At 48.8% G+C, this 9,898-nt stretch overlaps 1 long non-coding RNA gene across 5 annotated transcripts; it reads right to left on the bottom strand.

The window, feature by feature from the left end:
* Positions 1-377: 377 nt before the first annotated feature.
* Positions 378-1,810, bottom strand: LOC127920420 (uncharacterized). 5 transcript variants are annotated; one of them, XR_008106215.1, is made up of 6 exons: positions 1,636-1,810; positions 1,356-1,475; positions 1,079-1,158; positions 803-960; positions 606-685; positions 378-566 (listed from the first exon to the last, which is right to left on the bottom strand). It is a non-coding gene; the product is annotated as an uncharacterized LOC127920420 (long non-coding RNA). The 5 variants fall into 5 exon arrangements; XR_008106213.1 differs by having other exon boundaries at positions 1,396-1,475; XR_008106212.1 differs by lacking the exon at positions 606-685 and having other exon boundaries at positions 921-1,040; positions 1,119-1,158; positions 1,356-1,515; positions 1,676-1,770.
* Between the last annotated feature and the right edge of the window lie 8,088 nt (positions 1,811-9,898).

Raw genomic sequence — 9,898 nt, 5'->3', positions numbered from 1 at the left:
CGACGAGCACGCAGATGAGTTTTCCTGAGATGGTTTCTGACAGTTTGTGCAGAAATTCTTCGGTTTCTACTCAAACCTACTCCTCAGTTTCATCAGCTGTCTGGGTGGCTGGTCTCAGACGATCCCGCAAGTGAAGAAGCAGGAAGTGGAGGTCCTGGGCTGGCGTGGTTACATTGTGAGGCCAGTTGGACGTACTGCCAAATTCTCTAAAACGACGCTGGAGGCGGCTTATGGAAGAAAAATGAACATTCAATTCTCTGGCAACAACTCTGGTGGACATTCCTGCAGTCAGCATGCCAACTCCCTCAAAACTTGAGACATCTGTACACATTTTAGAATGGCCTTTACGCTGTTTAATCAGCGTCTTGATATGCCACACCTGTCAGGTGGATGGATTATCTTGGCAAAATGAGAAATGCTCACTGACAGGGACGTAAATAAAGTTCTGCACACAATTTGAGCTTTTTGTGCGTATGGAACATTTCTGGAATCTTTTATTTCAGTTCATGAAACATGTGATCAGCACCTTATATGCAGTAGTACTGGGGGACGGTCTGAAGTTATACCTTATATGCAGTAGTACTGGGGACGGTCTGAAGTTATACCTTATATGCAGTAGTACTGGGGGACGGTCTGAAGTTATACCTTATATGCAGTAGTACTGGGGGACGGTCTGAAGTTATACCTTATATGCAGTAGTACTGGGGGCGGTCTAAAGTTATACCTTATATGCAGTAGTACGGGGGACGGTCTGAAGTTATACCTTATATGCAGTAGTACTGGGGGCGGTCTGAAGTTATACCTTATATGCAGTAGTACTGGGGACGGTCTGAAGTTATACCTTATATGCAGTAGTACTGGGGGACGGTCTGAAGTTATACCTTATATGCAGTAGTACTGGGGGCGGTCTGAAGTTATACCTTATATGCAGTAGTACTGGGGGACGGTCTGAAGTTATACCTTATATGCAGTAGTACTGGGGGACGGTCTGAAGTTATACCTTATATGCAGTAGTACTGGGGGGCGGTCTAAAGTTATACCTTATATGCAGTAGTACGGGGACGGTCTGAAGTTATACCTTATATGCAGTAGTACTGGGGGGCGGTCTAAAGTTATACCTTATATGCAGTAGTACTGGGGGACGGTCTAAAGTTATACCTTATATGCAGTAGTACTGGGGACGGTCTGAAGTTATACCTTATATGCAGTAGTACTGGGGACGGTCTAAAGTTATACCTTATATGCAGTAGTACTGGGGACGGTCTGAAGTTATACCTTATATGCAGTAGTACTGGGGACGGTGTAAAGTTATACCTTATATGCAGTAGGTACTGGGGGACGGTCTAAAGTTATACCTTATATGCAGTAGTACTGGGGGACGGTCTGAAGTTATACCTTATATGCAGTAGTACTGGGGGACGGTCTAAAGTTATACCTTATATGCAGTAGTACTGGGGGACGGTCTAAAGTTATACCTTATATGCAGTAGTACTGGGGGACGGTCTAAAGTTATACCTTATACGCAGTAGTACTGGGGACGGTCTAAAGTTATACCTTATATGCAGTAGTACTGGGGGACGGTCTAAAGTTATACCTTATACGCAGTAGTACTGGGGGACGGTCTGAAGTTATAACCTTATATGCAGTAGTACTGGGGGACGGTCTGAAGTTATACCTTATATGCAGTAGTACTGGGGGACGGTCTGAAGTTATACCTTATATGCAGTAGTACTGGGGGACGGTCTGAAGTTATACCTTATATGCAGTAGTACTGGGGAACGGTCTGAAGTTATACCTTATATGCAGTAGTACTGGGGACGGTCTGAAGTTATACCTTATATGCAGTAGTACTGGGGACGGTCTAAAGTTATACCTCATATGCAGTAGTACTGGGGACGGTGTAAAGGTATACCTTATATGCAGTAGTACTGGGGGACGGTCTGAGGTTATACCTTATATGCAGTAGTACTGGGGACGGTCTAAAGTTATACCTTATATGCAGTAGTACGGGGCGGTCTAAAGTTATACCTTATATGCAGTAGTACTGGGGGACGGTCTAAAAGTTATACCTTATATGCAGTAGTTACTGGGGGACGGTCTGAGTTATACCTTATATGCAGTAGTACTGGGGACGGTCTAAAGTTATACCTTATATGCAGTGAGTACGGGGGACGGTCTAAAGTTATACACTTATATGCAGTAGTACTGGGGTTACGGCTCCAAAGTTATACCTTATATGCAGTAGTACGGTGGGACGGTCTAAAGTTATATTGTTACACTAATAAAGTACAGTAGTGGTGTAAAATCACTGAGGAAGCCAAGCCAGTAAAAAATCCATAACACAACCTAGGTTGTGATAATTACGCTGTTTGCTCTATAACCCATTAAATGCCACAGTGATATATAATAAGGCCGCGGCAGGATAAGTTCATACACATTTCATCACAAAACCAGAGAGGTGACTCCGAGATGCTGACCTTCTAGGCAGAGTTCCTCTGTCCAGTCTCACCGTCAACAGTGAAGAGGCGACTCCGGGATGCTGGCCTTCTAGGCAGAGTTCCTCTGTCCAGTCTCACCGTCAACAGTGAAGAGGCGACTCCGGGATGCTGGCCTTCTAGGCAGAGTTCCTCTGTCCAGTCTCACCGTCAACAGTGAAGAGGCGACTCCGGGATGCTGGCCTTCTAGGCAGAGTTCCTCTGTCCAGTCTCACCGTCAACAGTGAAGAGGCGACTCCGGGATGCTGTCCTTCTAGGCAGAGTTCCTCTGTCCAGTCTCAACGTCAACAGTGAAGAGGTGACTCCGGGATGCTGGCCTTCTAGGCAGGGGTTCCTCTGTCCAGTCTCACCGTCAACAGTGAAGAGGTGACTCCGAGATGCTGACCTTCTAGGCAGAGTTCCTCTGTCCAGTCTCAACGTCAACAGTGAAGAGGTGACTCCGGGATGCTGGCCTTCTAGGCAGAGTTCCTCTGTCCAGTCTCACCGTCAACAGTGAAGAGGTGACTCCGGGATGCTGTCCTTCTAGGCAGAGTTCCTCTGTCCAGTCTCAACGTCAACAGTGAAGAGGTGACTCCGGGATGCTGTCCTTCTAGGCAGAGTTCCTCTGTCCAGTCTCACCGTCAACAGTGAAGAGGTGACTCCGGGATGCTGTCCTTCTAGGCACAGTTCCTCTGTCCAGTCTCAACGTCAACAGTGAAGAGGTGACTCCGAGATGCTGTCCTTCTAGGCAGAGTTCCTCTGTCCAGTCTCACCGTCAACAGTGAAGAGGCGACTCCGGGATGCTGTCCTTCTAGGCACAGTTCCTCTGTCCAGTCTCACCGTCAACAGTGAAGAGGCGACTCCGGGATGCTGTCCTTCTAGGCACAGTTCCTCTGTCCAGTGTCTGTGTTCTTTTGACCATCTAAATATTTTATTTTTATTGGCCAGTCTGAGATATGTATTTTTCTTCGCAACTCTGCCTAGAAGGCCAGCGTCCTGGAGTTGCCTCTTTGCTGTTGGCGTTGAGACTGGTGTTTTGTGGGTACTATTTAATGAAGCTGCCAGTTGAGGACTTGTGAGGCGTCTGTTTCTCAATCTAGACACTCTAATGTACTTGTCCTCTTGCTCAGTTGTGCATCGGGACCTCCCACTCCTATTTCTATTCTGGTTAGAGCCCGTTTGCGCTGTTCTGTGAAGGGAGTAGTACACAGCGTTGTACGAGATCTTCAGTTTCTTGGAAATTTCTCGCATGGAATAGCCTTCATTTCTGAGAACAAGAATAGACTGACGAGTTTCAGAAGAAAGTTATTAGTTTCTGGCCTGTAATCGAACCCACAAATGCTGATGCTCCGGATACTCAACTAGTCTAAAGAAGGACCGTTTTATTGCTTTTTTAAATCAGAACAACAGTTTTCAGCTGTGCTATCATAATTGCAAAAGGGTTTTCTAATGATCGATTTGCCTTTTTAAAATAACAAACTTGGATTAGCAAACACAACGTGCCATTGGAACACAGGAGTGATGGTTCCTGATAATGGGCCTCTGTACTTGGATTAGCAAACACAACGTGCCATTGGAACACAGGAGTGATGGTTGCTGATAATGGGCCGAATCAGGCGTTTCCAGCTACAATAGTCATTTACAACTGTATTTCTGATTAATTTGATGTTATTTTAAATGGACATAATAACAAGGAATTTCTAAGTGACCCTAAACTGTTGAATGGTATGGGGACACCAGTTAGTCGAGGTAATTTAGGTAATATGTACACACATATTACCTAAATTACTCGACTAACCAGTGCCCCATGTACGTGACTCTGTACCCCCTGTATATTGTCTCCCTATTGTTATTTTACTGCAGCTCTTTAACTACTTGTTACTTTTATTTCTTATTCATATTTTTTGTAACGGCTCTGTTGGTTAGGGACTTCAAGCATTTCACTCTGAGGTCTACACCTGTTGTATTCGGCGCATGTGACTAATACAATACCATTTGATTTGACACTCTGTTCAGAGGCAGGCTGATAATCCCACCTGAGCTTTCCAGTTTTTCCATGTGGTTTCTTCCTTCAGTTTCCTAGGACAAGGGTGGCTCAACTCTCCCCAGCATTAACATTCATTTCAGTGTTTTCAATTGTTTGTGCTACTGATGTTTGTTTCACAATAAAAGGAATTGTCCTGATCAATTATGCATGGCCATAATATTATTTTCATATTAAAATTAAATACTTTATAGTTCATATTTTTTTAATTAAGAAAAATCAGAAATCAATTTGAACAGTGATTTTAATTGCACTAATGTTCACAGTCCACACCAATAAATCCCTCATATGGTTTTATAGGGTCCTTCACAGCAGTAGAGAATGCTAAAGCAGTGGTTTACAGTCTGTCCCTATGAGCTTCAGGCACTGTTCTACATCAAATACACTGCTGTGCTGTTCTCCCTCAGTAACACAATAAAGTAACACATACTTTACAAATACAAGTAAGAAAATAATAAAATAATATTATAAAACAAACAGTAAACAAAAGCTCCTAATATAAAATCATATTTAATATAAACTGAGAAAATAAGAAACCTCTAACAGAAAGTACTGTACATATCAACATATCAAACAAAGCACTATTGTCAACCAGCAACAGAAGTAATTAATGGTGAAGTGTGCCACAGAATAGGAAGTGGCTATAAAAAGTGTATCCTGCCGCCTACTGCAGCTTCCTACTGCTGCTGCCTACTGCTGCTTCCTACTGCTGCTGCCTACTGCTGCTGCCCACTGCGGCTTCCTACTGCTGCTTCCTACTGCAGCTTCCTACTGCCGCTGCCTACTGCCGCCTACTGCTGCTGCCGCTGCTGCCAGCCTACTGCTGCCGCCTACTGCTGCCAGCTCTGCTGCTGCCGGCCCTACTGCCGCTGCCTCTACTGCCGCTGCCTACTGCCGCTGCCTACTGCCGCTTACTCTGCTGCCGCTGCTGCCTACTGCTGCCGCCTACTGCTGCTGCCTGCTGCTGCCAGCCTACTGCTGCCAGCCTACTGCTGCTGCCTACTGCTGCTGCCCTACTGCTGCCACTACTGCAGCTGCCTACTGCTGCTGCCTACTGCTGCTGCCTACTGCTGCCGCCTACTGCTGCTGCCTACTGCTGCTGCCTACTGCTGCCGCCTACTGCGGCTGCCAAGCCTACTGCCGCTCCCTACTGCTGCCGCCTACTGCCGCTTCCTACTGCTGCCGCCTACTGCTGCTGCCTGCTGCCGCTTCCTACTGCTGCCGCCTACTGCTGCTGCCGCCTACTGCCAGCTTCCTACTGCTGCCAGCCTACTGCTGCCGCCTACTGCAGCTTCCTACTGCTGCCAGCCTACTGCTGCTGCACGCCACTGCAGCTTCCTACTGCTGCTGCCTACTGCTGCCGCCTACTGCTGCTGCCCTACTGCTGCTGCCTACTGCTGCTGCCTACTGCAGCTTCCTACTGCTGCTGCCTGCTGCTGCCGCCTACTGCTGCTGCCTTACTGCTGCCGCCTTACTGCTGCTGCCTACTGCTGCCGTCACTGCCGCTTCCTACTGCTGCCAGCCTACTGCTGCCGCCTGCTAGCTGCCGCCTGCTGCAAGCTTCCTGCTGCTGCCGTCCACTGCTGCCGCCTACTGCAGCTGCCTACTGCCGCCTGCTGCTGCCGCCTACTGCAGCTTCCTACTGCTGCTGCCTACTGCAGCTCCTACTGCTGCTGCCTACTGCAGCTTCCTACTGCTGCCTGCTGCTGCCGCCTACTGCAGCTTCCTACTGCTGCTGCCTGCTGCAGCTTCCTACTGCTGCTGCCTACTGCTGCCGCCTACTGCTGCTTCCTACTGCTGCTGCCTCACTGCTGCTGCCTACCGCTGCTGCCTACTGGCTTCCTGCTGCTGCCCTTACTGCTGCTGCTGCCTGCTGCTGCTGCCTGCTGCTGCTTGCCTGCTGCCTTCTGCTGGCTGCCTACTGCTGCTGCCTGCTGCTGCTGCCTACTGCTGCTGCCTGCTGCTGCTGCCTGCTGCAGCTATCCTGCTGCCTAGCTGCTGCTGCTGCCGCCTGCATTGCTGCTTCCTGCTGCTGCTGCCTACTGCTGCTGCCTGCTGCTGCTGCCTGCTGCGGCTTCCTACTGCTGCTGCCTGCTGCTGCTGCCTACTGCTCGCTTACCACTGCTGCCTTGCCTGCTGCTGCTGCCTACTGCTGCTTCCTGCTGCTGCTGCCTACTGCTGCTGCCTGCTGCTGCTGCCTACTGCTGCTGCCTGCTACTGCTGCTTGCCTAACTGCTTGCCTACTGCAGCTTCTACTGCTGCTGCCTACTGCAGCTTCCTACTGCTGCTGCCTACTGCTGCCGCCTACTGCAGCTTCCTACTGCTGCCGCCAGCTTTACTGTGTTGTTGAAGCCTTTCTGTTTATTCAAACCAAAATGTAGCCTGCTGATGTTATACCATCATAGCAAGAGCCCACCACTGCACACAACTGTCTACCAGCATCAATATAGTAATGCAATACCACCTGGTTAACACTGTCTCGGTCTCATAGCCATATATTTAGTCTGTTGGGACAAACTTTTAGAATGTAGAATATTGTTCGAATTCTAGACAGTCAGTTACACAGCATTATTTAGAGGCCTCAAACGCAACTCTGGACCCCGAAGCCCGTTCCACTGCGTTTCTTTAATCAGGGACTGATTTAGATCTGGGACACCAGGTGGGTGATTCCCCTCTAATCAAGGACTGATTTAGACCTGGGACACCAGGTTGGTGATTCCTCTCTAATCAGGGACTGGTTTAGACCTGGGACACCAGGTGGGTGATTCCCCTCTAATCAGGGACTGGTTTAGACCTGGGACACCAGGTGGGTGATTCCCCTCTAATCAGGGACTGGTTTAGACCTGGGACACCAGGTGGGCGCAATTAATTATCAGGTAGAACAGAAAACCAGCAGGCGCCTAGACTTCGTATGGTAAGATTTGAATACCCCTGGTTTAGAGCATTGTCGAGAGAGAGTAGACTCCAACGACTCTGATACCAGGAATCGACTCGAAAAATCATGGACTCGGTCACCACTAGCTATTGAGAAGGAGAGGAGGAGCTCTGTTAATCCTTCATGCCTGAAAGTCAGTTAACCATTCATTGTAGCCATTGACACTCTGTACAGTTGCTTTATAATGATTATTTTGTTCTGTAAATGAACTTGTTAATTCCTAGTATTAATAAAGTCTGATTTAATCAACAAATAGTCGCTTAAAAAAGGTTAAGGGTACAAGGCCGTACATATCTGGCTGTGTTGGCAAAAATCACTACATATCCACATCAAGCCAAGCGGGAGGGGCTGCCCGTTGTCATGGTTCCAAGACCAGTCAGAAACGTTCAGAGCCAAGCGGGGAGGGGCTGCCTGTTGTCATGGTTCCAAGACCAGTCAGAAACGTTCAGAGCCAAGCGGGAGGGGCTGCCCGTTGTCATGGTTCCAAGACCAGTCAGGAACGTTCAGAGCCCAGCGGGGAGGGGCTGCCCGTTGTCATGGTTCCAAGACCAGTCAGAAACGTTCAGAGCCAAGCTGGGAGGGGCTGCCTGTTGTCATGGTTCCAAGACCAGTCAGAAACGTTCAGAGCCAAGCGGGGAGGGGCTGCCCGTTGTCATGGTTCCAAGACCAGTCTAGAAACGTTCAGAGCCCAGCGGGGAGGGGCTGCCTGTTGTCATGGTTCCAAGACCAGTCAGGAAACGTTCAGAGCCAAGCGGGAGGGGCTGCCTGTTGTCATGGTTCCAAGACCAGTCAGAAACGTTCAGAGCCAAGCGGGGAGGGGCTGCCCTGTTGTCATGGTTCCAAGACCAGTCAGAAACGCTCAGAGCCAAGCGGGGAGGGGCTGCCTGTTGTCATGGTTCCAAGACCAGTCAGAAACGTTCAGAGCCAAGCGGGAGGGGCTGCCCGTTGTCATGGTTCCAAGACCAGTCAGAAACGTTCAGAGCCAAGCGGGGAGGGGCTGCCCGTTGTCATGGTTCCAAGACCAGTCAGAAACGCTCAGAGCCAAGCGGGGAGGGGCTGCCCGCTGTCATGGTTCCAAGACCAGTCAGAAACGCTCCAGAGCCAAGCGGGGAGGGGCTGCCCGTTGTCATGGTTCCAAGACCAGTCAGAAACGTTCAGAGCCAAGCGGGAGGGGCTGCCCGTTGTCATGGTTCCAAGACCAGTCAGAAACGTTCAGAGCCAAGCGGGGAGGGGCTGCCCGTTGTCATGGTTCCAAGACCAGTCAGAAACGTTCAGAGCCAAGCGGGAGGGGCTGCCTGTTGTCATGGTTCCAAGACCAGTCAGAAACGTTCAGAGCCAAGCGGGGAGGGGCTGCCTGTTGTCATGGTTCCAAGACCAGTCAGAAACGTTCAGAGCCAAGCGGGGAGGGGCTGCCCGTTGTCATGGTTCCAAGACCAGTCAGAAACGTTCAGAGCCAAGCGGGAGGGGCTGCCCGTTGTCATGGTCTCCAAGACCAGTCAGAAACGTTCAGAGCCAAGCGGGGAGGGGCTGCCCGTTGTCATGGTTCCAAGACCAGTCAGGAACGTTCAGCTGACCCTACGCCAGTGGATGTCATAAAGGTGAATGCACCAATTTGTAAGTCGCTCTGGATAAGAGCGTCTGCTAAATGACTTAAATGTAAATGTTAAATGTGGATCTCTAAACTGAACTTGGATCGGGTTAAGTAGCAATGATATCCTCGCCATACAGTAATCTTACCACACAACAGATAGCTCGAACCAATCGTGACTATTCAACAAAACAAAGAATTGAAGCTCCTTTTCCAGGCAATTTCTTAGTTGCACGATGGAATAACGAGCAAAGGAGTTTTGAGTTGAGGGTGCAGTATATATGATGTTTGGCAATAAGGACTAAAACTAGCCAAGTTCGGCTAGCCAGCTAGTTAGCCCAGTAAGGAGGAGGACTTAGCTAGATAGTGTAGTCAATATCAGCCCAGTAAGGAGAGGGACTTAGCTAGATAGTGTAGTCAATATCAGCCCAGTAAGGAGAGGGACTTAGCTAGATAGTGTAGTCAATATCAGCCCAGTAAGGAGAGGGAAGTAGATTAGTATATATACATTATACATGGTTAACTAGTGCACTATTATTTTTTGTTACGTGTAGTTACACAAGGTATGCACTCTACAGTGTATTGAGTACTTAATGGTGATTAAATGCAGTACTCAAGCAGACAATAGCAGTAGCCTTGAAGAGCATATGAGGTTATGTTAAATATAGCTAGAGTAGTGTGATCCTATGAGCCAAGCTGACAACATAATATGCCATAATATGCCATTTAGCAGGCAACTTTTATCCCAAGCGACTTACAGTCATGTGTGCATACATTCTACGTATGGGTGGTCGCGGGAATCGAACCCACTACCCTGGCGTTACAAGCGCCATGCTCTGCCAACTGAGCTACAGAAG

The sequence above is a fragment of the Oncorhynchus keta genome, unplaced genomic scaffold (genome assembly GCF_023373465.1).
Source record: "Oncorhynchus keta strain PuntledgeMale-10-30-2019 unplaced genomic scaffold, Oket_V2 Un_contig_19478_pilon_pilon, whole genome shotgun sequence".
In the NCBI taxonomy this organism is placed as follows: domain Eukaryota; kingdom Metazoa; phylum Chordata; class Actinopteri; order Salmoniformes; family Salmonidae; genus Oncorhynchus; species Oncorhynchus keta.
Note: the sequence above shows the minus strand (reverse complement) of the source record. Positions and strands in the feature narration are given on the sequence as shown.